General features: G+C 47.1%; 8 non-coding genes across 8 annotated transcripts; all 8 read left to right on the top strand.

Annotated features, from left to right (window-relative positions):
- Nucleotides 1–688: 688 nt before the first annotated feature.
- Nucleotides 689–770, top strand: trnal-aag (transfer RNA leucine (anticodon AAG)). Its single transcript has one exon. It is a non-coding gene; the product is annotated as a tRNA-Leu (tRNA).
- A 1,944-nt stretch (nt 771–2,714) lies between these two features.
- On the top strand, nt 2,715–2,796 carry trnal-aag (transfer RNA leucine (anticodon AAG)). The gene has a single exon. It is a non-coding gene; the product is annotated as a tRNA-Leu (tRNA).
- A 1,948-nt stretch (nt 2,797–4,744) lies between these two features.
- trnal-aag (transfer RNA leucine (anticodon AAG)) lies at nt 4,745–4,826 on the top strand. Its single transcript has one exon. It is a non-coding gene; the product is annotated as a tRNA-Leu (tRNA).
- Nucleotides 4,827–8,789: 3,963 nt separating this feature from the next.
- On the top strand, nt 8,790–8,871 carry trnal-aag (transfer RNA leucine (anticodon AAG)). Its single transcript has one exon. It is a non-coding gene; the product is annotated as a tRNA-Leu (tRNA).
- A 1,944-nt stretch (nt 8,872–10,815) lies between these two features.
- On the top strand, nt 10,816–10,897 carry trnal-aag (transfer RNA leucine (anticodon AAG)). Its single transcript has one exon. It is a non-coding gene; the product is annotated as a tRNA-Leu (tRNA).
- A 1,947-nt stretch (nt 10,898–12,844) lies between these two features.
- trnal-aag (transfer RNA leucine (anticodon AAG)) lies at nt 12,845–12,926 on the top strand. The gene has a single exon. It is a non-coding gene; the product is annotated as a tRNA-Leu (tRNA).
- A 1,944-nt stretch (nt 12,927–14,870) lies between these two features.
- Nucleotides 14,871–14,952, top strand: trnal-aag (transfer RNA leucine (anticodon AAG)). The gene has a single exon. It is a non-coding gene; the product is annotated as a tRNA-Leu (tRNA).
- Nucleotides 14,953–16,906: 1,954 nt separating this feature from the next.
- trnal-aag (transfer RNA leucine (anticodon AAG)) lies at nt 16,907–16,988 on the top strand. Its single transcript has one exon. It is a non-coding gene; the product is annotated as a tRNA-Leu (tRNA).
- The last annotated feature ends 5,433 nt before the right edge of the window (nt 16,989–22,421 follow it).

Consider the following 22,421-nt stretch of genomic DNA (forward strand, 5'->3'; position numbering starts at 1 on the left):
TTCTCTGTCCCTCCATTTGTGTGGCCAGAAACACCCTTTCCGGATTCCTGTGTGTCATTTTGTGTGTGTCCCATTGTCGGTGTCGTAATACAGAGTGTCCTTGTGACATCGTGCAGCCATGTCAGCCTGCAAACACGGGTGCTGCGGGGTCCGGGTCTCTGGGCGGTTTCAGGGCCATGCTATAGTTTTCAACACAGGCTGGATGCTGAAATTTGTCTCGCTAACACACAGCACTGTGGGGCATCGGAACCTAAGCACCAGCCGGGATTGTTTGCTAACCGACAGCAGAGTGTAGCAGCGGAAGCGTGCTGGTCCCATAACCCAGAGGTCGATTGATCGTAAGCCTTCTTCTGCTAGTTGCATTCTTATATACACCAACAATAAAATGCTCTATTGCTACCCCAATCCAACGCACTTAATTTTATCACACTTTACTTACACCAACTTCCTGCTTGCAACACACAACAGGGATAAATTTTGAATGAAATTTACAACGGGTGTGTTGCAGCAAACTTTTATTTATTAGCGTTGCCTTGTGAACACGTAGCTGCTTCTGATATAGTGGGTTGCATCAGAAGTGAGTTTGCCGTCCACGAATTTAATTTCCTTTCGTTTCCCCTGCTATTTACAAGACCAGGCCACATTTCAATCACAGTCACTAGTTTCAGATTCCTTAGCGCACTGACGTGGTAGCGTGGCCGAGCGGTCTAAGGCGCTGGATTAAGGCTCCAGTCTCTTCGGGGGCGTGGGTTCGAATCCCACCGCTGCCAGATATTGCGGCATTTATAAATTTCGTCGCTTCACCACCAGCAGTAAACCAGGCAGGCATGCCGGTTTTGGGTCACCTTTTCCTTCACTTGCTATTGACAGGCTGATCCGAATCGCAGAATTTCCTCTGCTCCATAATTGGCCCGAACCCCGCACCGAACACTGCAAACACCATCACCCAACCAACTGAATTCAGACCGTTCACTCACTCGTCCCCACACCTGCTGCCTCTCACTTATTCAGATGTGCACCACGTTTACTCTTTCTTCCATTTCTTGCAATCTATCGACCGCGCCCCCCCATTGCTGTCACTCTCGCACCCACCATCTCTCCGTCGTTTCCCCGTTCGCCCTTCCAAACTTGCCGGTTCAACAGCACCTCCCATTTGTTCCTGTGCTGCAATCCAATTAATTTAACACCAGTATCTTTTTGTCAACCGAACCTATCCAGACAGCGAAAGTTACATTAAGACATGGTTAAGAGAAGATCCATTCTGCAAACGAAAAGGGTGGGGAGGGGATCTGGACTCTGACTTCAGGATGAGAGTCAGATGTGTTTTTCATACCATTAGTCTGGGGAAGTTGTGATTAGGAGGGCAAATTTTTCCTATTGTTCTCTTCTCTTAAATTATGATAAATTTCAGGCTCAGTGCGTCAGGTTTTGTTATCACAATTTATGCTTTACTTACAGCAACTTTCTTCTTGCAAAAAACACAAGAACCTGCAACACAACTTTCAAAACACTTTATTCGCACCAACATAAGCTGCAAATGCTGCAAACTTGGAGCAGCCTTGGCCTTACCCTTTCTCTCAACGCATTCCTGCAGCGCCGGGTCGCCAGCACCAGATGGTGCTCTTGGCCTTTACACAACAGGCAATACCTTCACACAAAACGGAACCCCGTTACACAACACGGAGAACCTTTACACAACAGGAAACACATTACTCAATAGCGGACATCTTTACAAAACAGACAAAATCTCTAAACAACAGGGAAAATCTATAATCAGCAGCGATCATCTTTACACAGGAGGGAACAATTTTATATAACAGGGAACATCTTTACACTACAGGGAATTTCTTTGCACAGCAGAACGCACCTTCATGCAAGTCTCTCGCTTCATCTCAGTCTCCGTTTCCCGGGCTGTCTACCTCCCTCTCTGTTTCTCTCGCAGTCTCGGTTTTCCCTCAGTCTCTGTCTCTGCCTCGTGTTAATCGCTCTGTCTGTCTCTCTCTCTCTTTGGTTTCTTCAGTGTCTTTCTCTGTCCCTCCATTTGTGTGGCCAGAAACACCCTTTCCGGATTCCTGTGTGTCATTTTGTGTGTGTCCCATTGTCGGTGTGGTAATACAGAGTGTCCTTGTGACATCGTGCAGCCATGTCAGCCTGCAAACACGGGTGCTGCGGGGTCCGGGTCTCTGGGCGGTTTCAGGGCCATGCTATAGTTTTCAACACAGGCTGGATGCTGAAATTTGTCTCGCTAACACACAGCACTGTGGGGCATCGGAACCTAAGCACCAGCCGGGATTGTTTGCTAACCGACAGCAGAGTGTAGCAGCGGAAGCGTGCTGGTCCCATAACCCAGAGGTCGATTGATCGTAAGCCTTCTTCTGCTAGTTGCATTCTTATATACACCAACAATAAAATGCTCTATTGCTACCCCAATCCAACGCACTTAATTTTATCACACTTTACTTACACCAACTTCCTGCTTGCAACACACAACAGGGATAAATTTTGAATGAAATTTACAACGGGTGTGTTGCAGCAAACTTTTATTTATTAGCGTTGCCTTGTGAACACGTAGCTGCTTCTGATATAGTGGGTTGCATCAGAAGTGAGTTTGCCGTCCACGAATTTAATTTCCTTTCGTTTCCCCTGCTATTTACAAGACCAGGCCACATTTCAATCACCAGTCACTAGTTTCAGATTCCTTAGCGCACTGACGTGGTAGCGTGGCCGAGCGGTCTAAGGCGCTGGATTAAGGCTCCAGTCTCTTCGGGGGCGTGGGTTCGAATCCCACCGCTGCCAGATATTGCGACATTTATAAATTTCGTCGCTTCACCACCAGCAGTAAACCAGGCAGGCATGCCGGTTTTGGGTCACCTTTTCCTTCACTTGCTATTGACAGGCTGATCCGAATCGCAGAATTTCCTCTGCTCCATAATTGGCCCGAACCCCGCACCGAACACTACAAACACCGTCACCCAACCAACTGAATTCAGCCCGTTCACTCACTCGTCCCCACACCTGCTGCCTCTCACTTATTCAGATGTACACCACGTTTACTCTTTCTTCCATTTCTTGCAATCTATCGACCGCCCCCCCCCCCCCATTGCTGTCACTCTCGCACCCACCATCTCTCCGTCGTTTCCCCGTTCGCCCTTCCAAACTTGCCGGTTGAACAGCACCTCCCATTTGTTCCTGTGCTGCAATCCAATTAATTTAACACCAGTATCTTTTTGTCAATCGAACCTATCCAGACAGCGAAAGTTACATTAAGACATGGTTAAGAGAAGGTCCATTCTGCAAACGAAAAGGGTGGGGAGGGGATCTGGACTCTGACTTCAGGATGAGAGTCAGATGTGTTTTTCATACCATTAGTCTGGGGAAGTTGTGATTAGGAGGGCAAATTTTTCCTATTGTTCTCTTCTCTTAAATTATGATAAATTTCAGGCTCAGTGCGTCAGGTTTTGTTATCACAATTTATGCTTTACTTACAGCAACTTTCTTCTTGCAAAAAACACAAGAACCTGCAACACAACTTTCAAAACACTTTATTCGCACCAACATAAGCTGCAAATGCTGCAAACTTGGAGCAGCCTTGGCCTTACCCTTTCTCTCAACGCATTCCTGCAGCGCCGGGTCGCCAGCACCAGATGGTGCTCTTGGCCTTTACACAACAGGCAATACCTTCACACAAAACGGAACCCCGTTACACAACACGGAGAACCTTTACACAACAGGAAACACATTACTCAATAGCGGACATCTTTACAAAACAGACAAAATCTCTAAACAACAGGGAAAATCTATAATCAGCAGCGATCATCTTTACACAGGAGGGAACAATTTTATATAACAGGGAACATCTTTACACTACAGGGAATTTCTTTGCACAGCAGAACGCACCTTCATGCAAGTCTCTCGCTTCATCTCAGTCTCCGTTTCCCGGGCTGTCTACCTCCCTCTCTGTTTCTCTCGCAGTCTCGGTTTTCCCTCAGTCTCTGTCTCTGCCTCGTGTTAATCGCTCTGTCTGTCTCTCTCTCTCTTTGGTTTCTTCAGTGTCTTTCTCTGTCCCTCCATTTGTGTGGCCAGAAACACCCTTTCCGGATTCCTGTGTGTCATTTTGTGTGTGTCCCATTGTCGGTGTGGTAATACAGAGTGTCCTTGTGACATCGTGCAGCCATGTCAGCCTGCAAACACGGGTGCTGCGGGGTCCGGGTCTCTGGGCGGTTTCAGGGCCATGCTATAGTTTTCAACACAGGCTGGATGCTGAAATTTGTCTCGCTAACACACAGCACTGTGGGGCATCGGAACCTAAGCACCAGCCGGGATTGTTTGCTAACCGACAGCAGAGTGTAGCAGCGGAAGCGTGCTGGTCCCATAACCCAGAGGTCGATTGATCGTAAGCCTTCTTCTGCTAGTTGCATTCTTATATACACCAACAATAAAATGCTCTATTGCTACCCCAATCCAACGCACTTAATTTTATCACACTTTACTTACACCAACTTCCTGCTTGCAACACACAACAGGGATAAATTTTGAATGAAATTTACAACGGGTGTGTTGCAGCAAACTTTTATTTATTAGCGTTGCCTTGTGAACACGTAGCTGCTTCTGATATAGTGGGTTGCATCAGAAGTGAGTTTGCCGTCCACGAATTTAATTTCCTTTCGTTTCCCCTGCTATTTACAAGACCAGGCCACATTTCAATCACCAGTCACTAGTTTCAGATTCCTTAGCGCACTGACGTGGTAGCGTGGCCGAGCGGTCTAAGGCGCTGGATTAAGGCTCCAGTCTCTTCGGGGGCGTGGGTTCGAATCCCACCGCTGCCAGATATTGCGGCATTTATAAATTTCGTCGCTTCACCACCAGCAGTAAACCAGGCAGGCATGCCGGTTTTGGGTCACCTTTTCCTTCACTTGCTATTGACAGGCTGATCCGAATCGCAGAATTTCCTCTGCTCCATAATTGGCCCGAACCCCGCACCGAACACTACAAACACCGTCACCCAACCAACTGAATTCAGCCCGTTCACTCACTCGTCCCCACACCTGCTGCCTCTCACTTATTCAGATGTACACCACGTTTACTCTTTCTTCCATTTCTTGCAATCTATCGACCGCCCCCCCCCCCCATTGCTGTCACTCTCGCACCCACCATCTCTCCGTCGTTTCCCCGTTCGCCCTTCCAAACTTGCCGGTTGAACAGCACCTCCCATTTGTTCCTGTGCTGCAATCCAATTAATTTAACACCAGTATCTTTTTGTCAATCGAACCTATCCAGACAGCGAAAGTTACATTAAGACATGGTTAAGAGAAGGTCCATTCTGCAAACGAAAAGGGTGGGGAGGGGATCTGGACTCTGACTTCAGGATGAGAGTCAGATGTGTTTTTCATACCATTAGTCTGGGGAAGTTGTGATTAGGAGGGCAAATTTTTCCTATTGTTCTCTTCTCTTAAATTATGATAAATTTCAGGCTCAGTGCGTCAGGTTTTGTTATCACAATTTATGCTTTACTTACAGCAACTTTCTTCTTGCAAAAAACACAAGAACCTGCAACACAACTTTCAAAACACTTTATTCGCACCAACATAAGCTGCAAATGCTGCAAACTTGGAGCAGCCTTGGCCTTACCCTTTCTCTCAACGCATTCCTGCAGCGCCGGGTCGCCAGCACCAGATGGTGCTCTTGGCCTTTACACAACAGGCAATACCTTCACACAAAACGGAACCCCGTTACACAACACGGAGAACCTTTACACAACAGGAAACACATTACTCAATAGCGGACATCTTTACAAAACAGACAAAATCTCTAAACAACAGGGAAAATCTATAATCAGCAGCGATCATCTTTACACAGGAGGGAACAATTTTATATAACAGGGAACATCTTTACACTACAGGGAATTTCTTTGCACAGCAGAACGCACCTTCATGCAAGTCTCTCGCTTCATCTCAGTCTCCGTTTCCCGGGCTGTCTACCTCCCTCTCTGTTTCTCTCGCAGTCTCGGTTTTCCCTCAGTCTCTGTCTCTGCCTCGTGTTAATCGCTCTGTCTGTCTCTCTCTCTCTTTGGTTTCTTCAGTGTCTTTCTCTGTCCCTCCATTTGTGTGGCCAGAAACACCCTTTCCGGATTCCTGTGTGTCATTTTGTGTGTGTCCCATTGTCGGTGTCGTAATACAGAGTGTCCTTGTGACATCGTGCAGCCATGTCAGCCTGCAAACACGGGTGCTGCGGGGTCCGGGTCTCTGGGCGGTTTCAGGGCCATGCTATAGTTTTCAACACAGGCTGGATGCTGAAATTTGTCTCGCTAACACACAGCACTGTGGGGCATCGGAACCTAAGCACCAGCCGGGATTGTTTGCTAACCGACAGCAGAGTGTAGCAGCGGAAGCGTGCTGGTCCCATAACCCAGAGGTCGATTGATCGTAAGCCTTCTTCTGCTAGTTGCATTCTTATATACACCAACAATAAAATGCTCTATTGCTACCCCAATCCAACGCACTTAATTTTATCACACTTTACTTACACCAACTTCCTGCTTGCAACACACAACAGGGATAAATTTTGAATGAAATTTACAACGGGTGTGTTGCAGCAAACTTTTATTTATTAGCGTTGCCTTGTGAACACGTAGCTGCTTCTGATATAGTGGGTTGCATCAGAAGTGAGTTTGCCGTCCACGAATTTAATTTCCTTTCGTTTCCCCTGCTATTTACAAGACCAGGCCACATTTCAATCACCAGTCACTAGTTTCAGATTCCTTAGCGCACTGACGTGGTAGCGTGGCCGAGCGGTCTAAGGCGCTGGATTAAGGCTCCAGTCTCTTCGGGGGCGTGGGCTCGAATCCCACCGCTGCCAGATATTGCGACATTTATAAATTTCGTCGCTTCACCACCAGCAGTAAACCAGGCAGGCATGCCGGTTTTGGGTCACCTTTTCCTTCAGTTGCTATTGACAGGCTGATCCGAATCGCAGAATTTCCTCTGCTCCATAATTGGCCCGAACCCCGCACCGAACACTACAAACACCGTCACCCAACCAACTGAATTCAGACCGTTCACTCACTCGTCCCCACACCTGCTGCCTCTCACTTATTCAGATGTACACCACGTTTACTCTTTCTTCCATTTCTTGCAATCTATCGACCGCGCCCCCCATTGCTGTCACTCTCGCACCCACCATCTCTCCGTCCTTTCCCCGTTCGCCCTTCCAATCTTGCCGGTTGAACAGCACCTTCCTGTGCTGCAATCCAATTAATTTAACACCAGTATCTTTTTGTCAATCGAACCTATCCAGACAGCGAAAGTTACATTAAGACATGGTTAAGAGAAGATCCATTCTGCAAAAGAAAAGGGTGGGGAGGGGATCTGGACTCTGACTTCAGGATGAGAGTCAGATGTGTTTTTCATACCATTAGTCTGGGGAAGTTGTGATTAGGAGGGCAAATTTTTCCTATTGTTCTCTTCTCTTAAATTATGATAAATTTCAGGCTCAGTGCGTCAGGTTTTGTTATCACAATTTATGCTTTACTTACAGCAACTTCCTTCTTGCAAAAAACACAAGAACCTGCAACACAACTTTCAAAACACTTTATTCGCACCAACATAAGCTGCAAATGCTGCAAACTTGGAGCAGCCTTGGCCTTACCCTTTCTCTCAACGCATTCCTGCAGCGCCGTGTCGCCAGCACCAGATGGTGCTCTTGGCCTTTACACAACAGGCAATACCTTCACACAAAACGGAAGCCCGTTACACAACACGGAGAACCTTTACACAACAGCAAACACATTACTCAATAGCGGACATCTTTACAAAGCAGACAAAATCTCTAAACAACAGGGAAAATCTATAATCAGCAGCGATCATCTTTACACAGGAGGGAACAATTTTATATAACAGGGAACATCTTTACACTACAGGGAATTTCTTTGCACAGCAGAACGCACCTTCATGCAAGTCTCTCTCTTCATCTCAGTCTCCGTTTCCCTGGCTGTCTACCTCCCTCTCTGTTTCTCTCGCAGTCTCGGTTTTCCCTCAGTCTCTGTCTCTGCCTCGTGTTAATCGCTCTGTCTGTCTCTCTCTCTCTTTGGTTTCTTCAGTGTCTTTCTCTGTCCCTCCATTTGTGTGGCCAGAAACACCCTTTCCGGATTCCTGTGTGTCATTTTGTGTGTGTCCCATTGTCGGTGTCGTAATACAGAGTGTCCTTGTGACATCGTGCAGCCATGTCAGCCTGCAAACACGGGTGCTGCGGGGTCCGGGTCTCTGGGCGGTTTCAGGGCCATGCTATAGTTTTCAACACAGGCTGGATGCTGAAATTTGTCTCGCTAACACACAGCACTGTGGGGCATCGGAACCTAAGCACCAGCCGGGATTGTTTGCTAACCGACAGCAGAGTGTAGCAGCGGAAGCGTGCTGGTCCCATAACCCAGAGGTCGATTGATCGTAAGCCTTCTTCTGCTAGTTGCATTCTTATATACACCAACAATAAAATGCTCTATTGCTACCCCAATCCAACGCACTTAATTTTATCACACTTTACTTACACCAACTTCCTGCTTGCAACACACAAGAGGGATAAATTTTGAATGAAATTTACAATGGGTGTGCTGCAGCAAACTTTTATTTATTAGTGTTGCCTTGTGAACACGTAGCTGCTTCTGATATAGTGGGTTGCATCAGAAGTGAGTTTGCCGTCCACGAATTTAATTTCCTTTCGTTTCCCCTGCTATTTACAAGACCAGGCCACATTTCAATCACCAGTCACTAGTTTCAGATTCCTTAGCGCACTGACGTGGTAGCGTGGCCGAGCGGTCTAAGGCGCTGGATTAAGGCTCCAGTCTCTTCGGGGGCGTGGGTTCGAATCCCACCGCTGCCAGATATTGCGGCATTTATAAATTTCGTCGCTTCACCACCAGCAGTAAACCAGGCAGGCATGCCGGTTTTGGGTCACCTTTTCCTTCACTTGCTATTGACAGGCTGATCCGAATCGCAGAATTTCCTCTGCTCCATAATTGGCCCGAACCCCGCACCGAACACTGCAAACACCATCACCCAACCAACTGAATTCAGACCGTTCACTCACTCGTCCCCACACCTGCTGCCTCTCACTTATTCAGATGTGCACCACGTTTACTCTTTCTTCCATTTCTTGCAATCTATCGACCGCGCCCCCCCATTGCTGTCACTCTCGCACCCACCATCTCTCCGTCGTTTCCCCGTTCGCCCTTCCAAACTTGCCGGTTCAACAGCACCTCCCATTTGTTCCTGTGCTGCAATCCAATTAATTTAACACCAGTATCTTTTTGTCAACCGAACCTATCCAGACAGCGAAAGTTACATTAAGACATGGTTAAGAGAAGATCCATTCTGCAAACGAAAAGGGTGGGGAGGGGATCTGGACTCTGACTTCAGGATGAGAGTCAGATGTGTTTTTCATACCATTAGTCTGGGGAAGTTGTGATTAGGAGGGCAAATTTTTCCTATTGTTCTCTTCTCTTAAATTATGATAAATTTCAGGCTCAGTGCGTCAGGTTTTGTTATCACAATTTATGCTTTACTTACAGCAACTTTCTTCTTGCAAAAAACACAAGAACCTGCAACACAACTTTCAAAACACTTTATTCGCACCAACATAAGCTGCAAATGCTGCAAACTTGGAGCAGCCTTGGCCTTACCCTTTCTCTCAACGCATTCCTGCAGCGCCGGGTCGCCAGCACCAGATGGTGCTCTTGGCCTTTACACAACAGGCAATACCTTCACACAAAACGGAACCCCGTTACACAACACGGAGAACCTTTACACAACAGGAAACACATTACTCAATAGCGGACATCTTTACAAAACAGACAAAATCTCTAAACAACAGGGAAAATCTATAATCAGCAGCGATCATCTTTACACAGGAGGGAACAATTTTATATAACAGGGAACATCTTTACACTACAGGGAATTTCTTTGCACAGCAGAACGCACCTTCATGCAAGTCTCTCGCTTCATCTCAGTCTCCGTTTCCCGGGCTGTCTACCTCCCTCTCTGTTTCTCTCGCAGTCTCGGTTTTCCCTCAGTCTCTGTCTCTGCCTCGTGTTAATCGCTCTGTCTGTCTCTCTCTCTCTTTGGTTTCTTCAGTGTCTTTCTCTGTCCCTCCATTTGTGTGGCCAGAAACACCCTTTCCGGATTCCTGTGTGTCATTTTGTGTGTGTCCCATTGTCGGTGTCGTAATACAGAGTGTCCTTGTGACATCGTGCAGCCATGTCAGCCTGCAAACACGGGTGCTGCGGGGTCCGGGTCTCTGGGCGGTTTCAGGGCCATGCTATAGTTTTCAACACAGGCTGGATGCTGAAATTTGTCTCGCTAACACACAGCACTGTGGGGCATCGGAACCTAAGCACCAGCCGGGATTGTTTGCTAACCGACAGCAGAGTGTAGCAGCGGAAGCGTGCTGGTCCCATAACCCAGAGGTCGATTGATCGTAAGCCTTCTTCTGCTAGTTGCATTCTTATATACACCAACAATAAAATGCTCTATTGCTACCCCAATCCAACGCACTTAATTTTATCACACTTTACTTACACCAACTTCCTGCTTGCAACACACAACAGGGATAAATTTTGAATGAAATTTACAACGGGTGTGTTGCAGCAAACTTTTATTTATTAGCGTTGCCTTGTGAACACGTAGCTGCTTCTGATATAGTGGGTTGCATCAGAAGTGAGTTTGCCGTCCACGAATTTAATTTCCTTTCGTTTCCCCTGCTATTTACAAGACCAGGCCACATTTCAATCACCAGTCACTAGTTTCAGATTCCTTAGCGCACTGACGTGGTAGCGTGGCCGAGCGGTCTAAGGCGCTGGATTAAGGCTCCAGTCTCTTCGGGGGCGTGGGTTCGAATCCCACCGCTGCCAGATATTGCGGCATTTATAAATTTCGTCGCTTCACCACCAGCAGTAAACCAGGCAGGCATGCCGGTTTTGGGTCACCTTTTCCTTCACTTGCTATTGACAGGCTGATCCGAATCGCAGAATTTCCTCTGCTCCATAATTGGCCCGAACCCCGCACCGAACACTACAAACACCGTCACCCAACCAACTGAATTCAGCCCGTTCACTCACTCGTCCCCACACCTGCTGCCTCTCACTTATTCAGATGTACACCACGTTTACTCTTTCTTCCATTTCTTGCAATCTATCGACCGCCCCCCCCCCCCCATTGCTGTCACTCTCGCACCCACCATCTCTCCGTCGTTTCCCCGTTCGCCCTTCCAAACTTGCCGGTTGAACAGCACCTCCCATTTGTTCCTGTGCTGCAATCCAATTAATTTAACACCAGTATCTTTTTGTCAATCGAACCTATCCAGACAGCGAAAGTTACATTAAGACATGGTTAAGAGAAGGTCCATTCTGCAAACGAAAAGGGTGGGGAGGGGATCTGGACTCTGACTTCAGGATGAGAGTCAGATGTGTTTTTCATACCATTAGTCTGGGGAAGTTGTGATTAGGAGGGCAAATTTTTCCTATTGTTCTCTTCTCTTAAATTATGATAAATTTCAGGCTCAGTGCGTCAGGTTTTGTTATCACAATTTATGCTTTACTTACAGCAACTTTCTTCTTGCAAAAAACACAAGAACCTGCAACACAACTTTCAAAACACTTTATTCGCACCAACATAAGCTGCAAATGCTGCAAACTTGGAGCAGCCTTGGCCTTACCCTTTCTCTCAACGCATTCCTGCAGCGCCGGGTCGCCAGCACCAGATGGTGCTCTTGGCCTTTACACAACAGGCAATACCTTCACACAAAACGGAACCCCGTTACACAACACGGAGAACCTTTACACAACAGGAAACACATTACTCAATAGCGGACATCTTTACAAAACAGACAAAATCTCTAAACAACAGGGAAAATCTATAATCAGCAGCGATCATCTTTACACAGGAGGGAACAATTTTATATAACAGGGAACATCTTTACACTACAGGGAATTTCTTTGCACAGCAGAACGCACCTTCATGCAAGTCTCTCGCTTCATCTCAGTCTCCGTTTCCCGGGCTGTCTACCTCCCTCTCTGTTTCTCTCGCAGTCTCGGTTTTCCCTCAGTCTCTGTCTCTGCCTCGTGTTAATCGCTCTGTCTGTCTCTCTCTCTCTTTGGTTTCTTCAGTGTCTTTCTCTGTCCCTCCATTTGTGTGGCCAGAAACACCCTTTCCGGATTCCTGTGTGTCATTTTGTGTGTGTCCCATTGTCGGTGTCGTAATACAGAGTGTCCTTGTGACATCGTGCAGCCATGTCAGCCTGCAAACACGGGTGCTGCGGGGTCCGGGTCTCTGGGCGGTTTCAGGGCCATGCTATAGTTTTCAACACAGGCTGGATGCTGAAATTTGTCTCGCTAACACACAGCACTGTGGGGCATCGGAACCTAAGCACCAGCCGGGATTGTTTGCTAACCGACAGCAGAGTGTAGCAGCGGAAGCGTGCTGGTCCCATAACCCAGAGGTCGATTGATCGTAAGCCTTCTTCTGCTAGTTGCATTCTTATATACACCAACAATAAAATGCTCTATTGCTACCCCAATCCAACGCACTTAATTTTATCACACTTTACTTACACCAACTTCCTGCTTGCAACACACAACAGGGATAAATTTTGAATGAAATTTACAACGGGTGTGTTGCAGCAAACTTTTATTTATTAGCGTTGCCTTGTGAACACGTAGCTGCTTCTGATATAGTGGGTTGCATCAGAAGTGAGTTTGCCGTCCACGAATTTAATTTCCTTTCGTTTCCCCTGCTATTTACAAGACCAGGCCACATTTCAATCACAGTCACTAGTTTCAGATTCCTTAGCGCACTGACGTGGTAGCGTGGCCGAGCGGTCTAAGGCGCTGGATTAAGGCTCCAGTCTCTTCGGGGGCGTGGGTTCGAATCCCACCGCTGCCAGATATTGCGGCATTTATAAATTTCGTCGCTTCACCACCAGCAGTAAACCAGGCAGGCATGCCGGTTTTGGGTCACCTTTTCCTTCACTTGCTATTGACAGGCTGATCCGAATCGCAGAATTTCCTCTGCTCCATAATTGGCCCGAACCCCGCACCGAACACTGCAAACACCATCACCCAACCAACTGAATTCAGACCGTTCACTCACTCGTCCCCACACCTGCTGCCTCTCACTTATTCAGATGTGCACCACGTTTACTCTTTCTTCCATTTCTTGCAATCTATCGACCGCGCCCCCCCATTGCTGTCACTCTCGCACCCACCATCTCTCCGTCGTTTCCCCGTTCGCCCTTCCAAACTTGCCGGTTCAACAGCACCTCCCATTTGTTCCTGTGCTGCAATCCAATTAATTTAACACCAGTATCTTTTTGTCAACCGAACCTATCCAGACAGCGAAAGTTACATTAAGACATGGTTAAGAGAAGATCCATTCTGCAAACGAAAAGGGTGGGGAGGGGATCTGGACTCTGACTTCAGGATGAGAGTCAGATGTGTTTTTCATACCATTAGTCTGGGGAAGTTGTGATTAGGAGGGCAAATTTTTCCTATTGTTCTCTTCTCTTAAATTATGATAAATTTCAGGCTCAGTGCGTCAGGTTTTGTTATCACAATTTATGCTTTACTTACAGCAACTTTCTTCTTGCAAAAAACACAAGAACCTGCAACACAACTTTCAAAACACTTTATTCGCACCAACATAAGCTGCAAATGCTGCAAACTTGGAGCAGCCTTGGCCTTACCCTTTCTCTCAACGCATTCCTGCAGCGCCGGGTCGCCAGCACCAGATGGTGCTCTTGGCCTTTACACAACAGGCAATACCTTCACACAAAACGGAACCCCGTTACACAACACGGAGAACCTTTACACAACAGGAAACACATTACTCAATAGCGGACATCTTTACAAAACAGACAAAATCTCTAAACAACAGGGAAAATCTATAATCAGCAGCGATCATCTTTACACAGGAGGGAACAATTTTATATAACAGGGAACATCTTTACACTACAGGGAATTTCTTTGCACAGCAGAACGCACCTTCATGCAAGTCTCTCGCTTCATCTCAGTCTCCGTTTCCCGGGCTGTCTACCTCCCTCTCTGTTTCTCTCGCAGTCTCGGTTTTCCCTCAGTCTCTGTCTCTGCCTCGTGTTAATCGCTCTGTCTGTCTCTCTCTCTCTTTGGTTTCTTCAGTGTCTTTCTCTGTCCCTCCATTTGTGTGGCCAGAAACACCCTTTCCGGATTCCTGTGTGTCATTTTGTGTGTGTCCCATTGTCGGTGTCGTAATACAGAGTGTCCTTGTGACATCGTGCAGCCATGTCAGCCTGCAAACACGGGTGCTGCGGGGTCCGGGTCTCTGGGCGGTTTCAGGGCCATGCTATAGTTTTCAACACAGGCTGGATGCTGAAATTTGTCTCGCTAACACACAGCACTGTGGGGCATCGGAACCTAAGCACCAGCCGGGATTGTTTGCTAACCGACAGCAGAGTGTAGCAGCGGAAGCGTGCTGGTCCCATAACCCAGAGGTCGATTGATCGTAAGCCTTCTTCTGCTAGTTGCATTCTTATATACACCAACAATAAAATGCTCTATTGCTACCCCAATCCAACGCACTTAATTTTATCACACTTTACTTACACCAACTTCCTGCTTGCAACACACAACAGGGATAAATTTTGAATGAAATTTACAACGGGTGTGTTGCAGCAAACTTTTATTTATTAGCGTTGCCTTGTGAACACGTAGCTGCTTCTGATATAGTGGGTTGCATCAGAAGTGAGTTTGCCGTCCACGAATTTAATTTCCTTTCGTTTCCCCTGCTATTTACAAGACCAGGCCACATTTCAATCACCAGTCACTAGTTTCAGATTCCTTAGCGCACTGACGTGGTAGCGTGGCCGAGCGGTCTAAGGCGCTGGATTAAGGCTCCAGTCTCTTCGGGGGCGTGGGTTCGAATCCCACCGCTGCCAGATATTGCGGCATTTATAAATTTCGTCGCTTCACCACCAGCAGTAAACCAGGCAGGCATGCCGGTTTTGGGTCACCTTTTCCTTCACTTGCTATTGACAGGCTGATCCGAATCGCAGAATTTCCTCTGCTCCATAATTGGCCCGAACCCCGCACCGAACACTACAAACACCGTCACCCAACCAACTGAATTCAGCCCGTTCACTCACTCGTCCCCACACCTGCTGCCTCTCACTTATTCAGATGTACACCACGTTTACTCTTTCTTCCATTTCTTGCAATCTATCGACCGCCCCCCCCCCCCCCCCCCCATTGCTGTCACTCTCGCACCCACCATCTCTCCGTCGTTTCCCCGTTCGCCCTTCCAAACTTGCCGGTTGAACAGCACCTCCCATTTGTTCCTGTGCTGCAATCCAATTAATTTAACACCAGTATCTTTTTGTCAATCGAACCTATCCAGACAGCGAAAGTTACATTAAGACATGGTTAAGAGAAGGTCCATTCTGCAAACGAAAAGGGTGGGGAGGGGATCTGGACTCTGACTTCAGGATGAGAGTCAGATGTGTTTTTCATACCATTAGTCTGGGGAAGTTGTGATTAGGAGGGCAAATTTTTCCTATTGTTCTCTTCTCTTAAATTATGATAAATTTCAGGCTCAGTGCGTCAGGTTTTGTTATCACAATTTATGCTTTACTTACAGCAACTTTCTTCTTGCAAAAAACACAAGAACCTGCAACACAACTTTCAAAACACTTTATTCGCACCAACATAAGCTGCAAATGCTGCAAACTTGGAGCAGCCTTGGCCTTACCCTTTCTCTCAACGCATTCCTGCAGCGCCGGGTCGCCAGCACCAGATGGTGCTCTTGGCCTTTACACAACAGGCAATACCTTCACACAAAACGGAACCCCGTTACACAACACGGAGAACCTTTACACAACAGGAAACACATTACTCAATAGCGGACATCTTTACAAAACAGACAAAATCTCTAAACAACAGGGAAAATCTATAATCAGCAGCGATCATCTTTACACAGGAGGGAACAATTTTATATAACAGGGAACATCTTTACACTACAGGGAATTTCTTTGCACAGCAGAACGCACCTTCATGCAAGTCTCTCGCTTCATCTCAGTCTCCGTTTCCCGGGCTGTCTACCTCCCTCTCTGTTTCTCTCGCAGTCTCGGTTTTCCCTCAGTCTCTGTCTCTGCCTCGTGTTAATCGCTCTGTCTGTCTCTCTCTCTCTTTGGTTTCTTCAGTGTCTTTCTCTGTCCCTCCATTTGTGTGGCCAGAAACACCCTTTCCGGATTCCTGTGTGTCATTTTGTGTGTGTCCCATTGTCGGTGTCGTAATACAGAGTGTCCTTGTGACATCGTGCAGCCATGTCAGCCTGCAAACACGGGTGCTGCGGGGTCCGGGTCTCTGGGCGGTTTCAGGGCCATGCTATAGTTTTCAACACAGGCTGGATGCTGAAATTTGTCTCGCTAACACACAGCACTGTGGGGCATCGGAACCTAAGCACCAGCCGGGATTGTTTGCTAACCGACAGCAGAGTGTAGCAGCGGAAGCGTGCTGGTCCCATAACCCAGAGGTCGATTGATCGTAAGCCTTCTTCTGCTAGTTGCATTCTTATATACACCAACAATAAAATGCTCTATTGCTACCCCAATCCAACGCACTTAATTTTATCACACTTTACTTACACCAACTTCCTGCTTGCAACACACAACAGGGATAAATTTTGAATGAAATTTACAACGGGTGTGTTGCAGCAAACTTTTATTTATTAGCGTTGCCTTGTGAACACGTAGCTGCTTCTGATATAGTGGGTTGCATCAGAAGTGAGTTTGCCGTCCACGAATTTAATTTCCTTTCGTTTCCCCTGCTATTTACAAGACCAGGCCACATTTCAATCACCAGTCACTAGTTTCAGATTCCTTAGCGCACTGACGTGGTAGCGTGGCCGAGCGGTCTAAGGCGCTGGATTAAGGCTCCAGTCTCTTCGGGGGCGTGGGTTCGAATCCCACCGCTGCCAGATATTGCGACATTTATAAATTTCGTCGCTTCACCACCAGCAGTAAACCAGGCAGGCATGCCGGTTTTGGGTCACCTTTTCCTTCAGTTGCTATTGACAGGCTGATCCGAATCGCAGAATTTCCTCTGCTCCATAATTGGCCCGAACCCCGCACCGAACACTACAAACACCGTCACCCAACCAACTGAATTCAGACCGTTCACTCACTCGTCCCCACACCTGCTGCCTCTCACTTATTCAGATGTGCACCACGTTTACTCTTTCTTCCATTTCTTGCAATCTATCGACCGCGCCCCCCGTTGCTGTCACTCTCGCACCCACCATCTCTCCGTCGTTTCCCCGTTCGCCCTTCCAAACTTGCCGGTTCAACAGCACCTCCCATTTGTTCCTGTGCTGCAATCCAATTAATTTAACACCAGTATCTTTTTGTCAATCGAACCTATCCAGACAGCGAAAGTTACATTAAGACATGGTTAAGAGAAGATCCATTCTGCAAACGAAAAGGGTGAGGAGGGGATCTGGACTCTGACTTCAGGATGAGAGTCAGATGTGTTTTTCATACCATTAGTCTGGGGAAGTTGTGATTAGGAGGGCAAATTTTTCCTATTGTTCTCTTCTCTTAAATTATGATAAATTTCAGGCTCAGTGCGTCAGGTTTTGTTATCACAATTTATGCTTTACTTACAGCAACTTCCTTCTTGCAAAAAACACAAGAACCTGCAACACAACTTTCAAAACACTTTATTCGCACCAACATAAGCTGCAAATGCTGCAAACTTGGCCTTACCCTTTCTCTCAACGCATTCCTGCAGCGCCGGGTCGCCAGCACCAGATGGTGCTCTTGGCCTTTACACAACAGGCAATACCTTCACACAAAACGGAACCCCGTTACACAACACGGAGAACCTTTACACAACAGGAAACACATTACTCAATAGCGGGCATCTTTACAAAGCAGACAAAATCTCTAAACAACAGGGAAAATCTGTAATCAGCAGCGATCATCTTTACACAGGAGGGAACAATTTTATATAACAGGGAACATCTTTACACTACAGGGAATTTCTTTGCACAGCAGAACGCACCTTCATGCAAGTCTCTCTCTTCATCTCAGTCTCCGTTTCCCTGGCTGTCTACCTCCCTCTCTGTTTCTCTCGCAGTCTCGGTTTTCCCTCAGTCTCTGTCTCTGCCTCGTGTTAATCGCTCTGTCTGTCTCTCTCTCTCTCTCTTTGGTTTCTTCAGTGTCTTTCTCTGTCCCTCCATTTGTGTGGCCAGAAACACCCTTTCCGGATTCCTGTGTGTCATTTTGTGTGTGTCCCATTGTCGGTGTCGTAATACAGAGTGTCCTTGTGACATCGTGCAGCCATGTCAGCCTGCAAACACGCCTTGGGAGTTTTTGATTGGACAGTGTAGATGTAGCTTTACTCTGTATCTAACCAGCGTATGCACCTGCCCTGGGAGTGTTTGTGGGGTCAGTGTAGAGGGAGCTTTACTCTGTATCGAACCCGTGCTGTACCTGCCCTGGGAGTGTTTGATGGGTCAGTGTAGAGGGAGCTTAACTCTGTATCTAACCCGTGCTGTACCTGCCCTGGGAGTGTTTGATGGGACAGTGTAGAGGGAGCTTTGCTATGTACCTAACCAGTGCTGTAACTGCACTGGGAGTATGAGATGGGACAATGTAGATGGAGATTTACTCTTTAACTACCATTTGCTGTACCTGCCCCGGGAGTGTTTGATGGGACAGCGTAGAGGGAGCGTTACTCTGTATCTAACTCGTGCTGCACCTGCCCGAGGACAGTTTGACGCGATTGTGTGGCGGTAGCTTTACTCTGTATCAAACCCGTGCTGTTCCTGCCCTGGGAGTGTTTCATGGTACAGTGTAGAGTGAGCTTTACTCTGTATCTAACCCGTGCTGTACCTGCCCTGGGAGTGTTTGATTTGACAATGTAGCGGGTGTTTTATTCTGTATCTATCCCGTGCTGTACCTGCCCTGGGAGTGTTTAATGGGAGAGTGTAGAGGGAGGTTTACTTTGCATCTAACCCGTGCTTTACCTGCCCTGGAAGTGTTTGATGGGAGAGTGTAGAGGGAGCTTTACTCTGTATCTAACCCGTGCTGTACCTGCCCTAGGAGTGTTTGATGGGACAGTGTAGAGGGAGGTTTACTTTGCATCTAACCCGTGCTTTACCTGCCCTGGAAGTGTTTGATGGGAGAGTGTAGAGGGAGCTTTACTCTGTATCTAACCCGTGCTGTACCTGCCCTAGGAGAGTCTAACGCGATTGTGTAGATCGTGATTTACTCTGTATCAAACATGTGATGTTCCTGCCCTGGGAGTGTTTGATGGGACAGTGTAGATGGAGCTTTACTCAGTATCTAACCCGTGCTGTACCTGCCCTGGGAGTGTTTAATGGGACAGTGTAGAGGGGGGTTTACTTTGTATCTAACACCGTTTTGGACCTGCAATGGAAATGCTTGATGAGATAGTGTCGAGGGAGTTTTACTCTGTATCTACCACATGCCATACGTGCCCTGGGAGTGTTTGATGGCACAGTGTAGAGGGAGATTTACTCTGTATCTAACCCGTGCTGTACCTCTCCTGTGAGTGTTTGATGGGGCAGTCTAGATGGAGCTTTGCACTGCATCTAAACCGTGCTGTACCTGCCTTGGGACTGTTTGATGGGACAGTGTGGAGGGAGCTTTACTCTGTATCTATGCCGTGCTGTACCTGCCCTGGGATTGTTTCATGGATCAGTGCAGAGGGAGCTTTACACTGTGTCTAACCCGTGCTGTACCTGGACTTGGAATTTTTTATGGGACAGTGTTGAGGGAGCTGTACTCTGTATCTAACGCATGCTGTACCTGCCCTGGGAGTGCTTGAATAGACAGTGTAAATGGAGCTTTACTCCGTATCTATCCCGTGCTGTTCCTGCTCTGTGAGTGTTTGATGGGGCCGTGTAGATGGAGATTTACTCTGTATCGAACCCGGGCAGCACCTGCCCTGGTAGTGTTTGATGGGAATGTGTCGAGGGAGCTTTACTCTGTATCTAACCCATGCTGTACCTGCCCTAGCAGTGTTTGATGGGACAGTGTAGAGCGAGCTTTACTCTTTATCTAACCAGTGCTGGACAAGCCCTGGGAGTGTAGATGGAACAGTGCAGAGGGAACTTTACTCTGTATCTAACCCATGCTCTACCTGCCCTGGTAGTGTTTGGCGGGACAGTGTAGAGGGAGCTTTTCTCTCAATCTAACTGTTGAATCTGTGTGTTAATGGAGACACGGAATGCAGGAGTTGATTTAACAAGTGTTTACTGAACAAAGTCTGGAGGTGATCTAACTATACAAGACGCTATACAGGCTTATATACCCGAGTGGTCACTACCGGTACTACAGTACACAGGGGCTTCAAAAAAACATAGTTCCTCTTAAAGGTACATACACTACACTAACCTGTGCTGTACCTGCCCTGGGAGTATTTGATGGGACAGTGTTGAGGGAGCTTTACTCTGTAGCTGACCTGTGCTGTACCTGCTCTGGGAGTGTTTGATGGTACAGTGTAGAAGGAGCTTTACTCTGTATCTCATCTGTGCTGTACCTGCACTGGGAGTTTTTGATGGGTCAGTGTAGAGGGAGCTTAACTCTGTATCTAACCCGTGCTGTATCTGCCCTGGGTGTGTTTGGTGGGGCAATATAGATGGAGCTTTACTGAAAGGGTTAAAAGGGAGAAAGGGGCTCATTAGCTAAAAATAAGGGAATTAAGTAACTGAGAATGCATCCAACCATACAAAGAGTGTTTTGTACATGTCCCAGACGGAAGTATGTTGAAATGTGGTCAAATGGTCAAACTCTCAGTTACGAATTGTGTAAGGTAAACAAACCATTAGTTACTAATTAAGGAATGAGGTGAAGATAACGTATGGGGTCCTAAGACTAATGGAAACAGTTAGAATGTGCACACGGGTCGCAAGAATTTGCACCAAAGCCAACTTTCTGATGTAAGCCACGACTTAGAGCAAAAACTGTATAAAAGGCAAAGTCCACGGATAGGTGTTCCCCTGTTAACTTGTAATAAAATTGTGTTGAAGGTGCTTTCCAGATTCTGAGTGGGCTTTTGTGTTGCGTGACATACGGGCACCCACGGCTCCCCGTAACAACTTGGCGTAGTTGGCAGGACCTGCCAGTGGCTCCGGGAACATCGGGGGAAACCCAAGCAGTCCATTAATGGAACACCGCCACTTGAGATCAAAAGAATCTGAAAATAAGGGAGGAGTCCAGAATGTGCTTTACAGCATAAAGACAACTGGTGGGAAAAGGGAAGCAGAAAAACTGACTTACGGGGAAGTGCATGCATGAGTGTCAGGTACTCTTAGAGGGAGTGACTGATGGGTGAAAAGGACCGTTGTAAAAGTTACGAGGAACTGTAACTAAAATAGGGACACCAGATAGGCGGAAGCCATAAGCAGGAAAGAAAGTTGGGCAGAAGCTGGTTGATCGAAAAGATCGGGTGACAGGGCATATCTCAGACACCCAGCCTGAGCCGAAATTAAGATGACAGTAGCCCCACGTGATGGCCAGGGGTTAAAAGGGCATAGTGAACGTAAGCCGTGATCATGGGATTGTGAAGCCAGTCGAAACCCAAGAAAGAGGGATGGCGACCGCAAAGGTAACAGTGCCAGAGGCACGTAAGCAACTGAAGCCACTGAAAGAAGGAGTAAGATGTAAAACCCCCGATGAGGTACTTGTGGAAAAACATGGGAATGTTAAAGAAAATGGAAAAACATGGGTTTGATGAAAACGCTAAAGAGCTATATCAAGAACAATGGTGGCAGGCAGAAAAAGGAAATAAAGAAGAAAAAGTGATAGTAGTATGTTTAGCCATAGGGAAAAGAAGGGGAGAAAAGAAACAAAAATGGAAAGAGAGGTGTAAGGACCTACATAAAACAATGAAGGATAAGGAAGACCTAGAAAAACAACTGAAAGAACAAATACAGCAGTTAACACGGCAGGTAGAATTATTAAAGAAGCAGGTAGAGGCAGCCCAAGTAAAAAGTATGGCACAGCATTTATTGGAGGCCATTAATACAGGAGACCCTGAGGATAAATGGTCCTGGGTGGTTGAACGCAACCCGGAATTACCTCTAGGTCAGCCCCCTGCCTATCCCTCATTAGAAGAATTCAAATATAGTCAGGAAGAAAAGGAGGCAATAGAAGAAGCTAGGGTTGCCCCAGTCCGTCGTCGGCATGTGACAGTAAAAACTCCACCACCAGCCGAGGCAGGCGCAGACACAAAACCTACTGAAACCACCAGAATGGTGGAAGATCATAGGCCTTTTAACCCCATGGAGTTACAAATGGTTCTGGATCAATTGCCAGAACTGAAACCCACACGTGCTAATACGGAATTTTGGAAAAAACTGGAACAGATGATAATGGTCCAT

The sequence above is a fragment of the Somniosus microcephalus genome, unplaced genomic scaffold (genome assembly GCF_052327205.1).
Source record: "Somniosus microcephalus isolate GS21.2 unplaced genomic scaffold, FLI_Smic_1.0 unresolved_chr9, whole genome shotgun sequence".
In the NCBI taxonomy this organism is placed as follows: domain Eukaryota; kingdom Metazoa; phylum Chordata; class Chondrichthyes; order Squaliformes; family Somniosidae; genus Somniosus; species Somniosus microcephalus.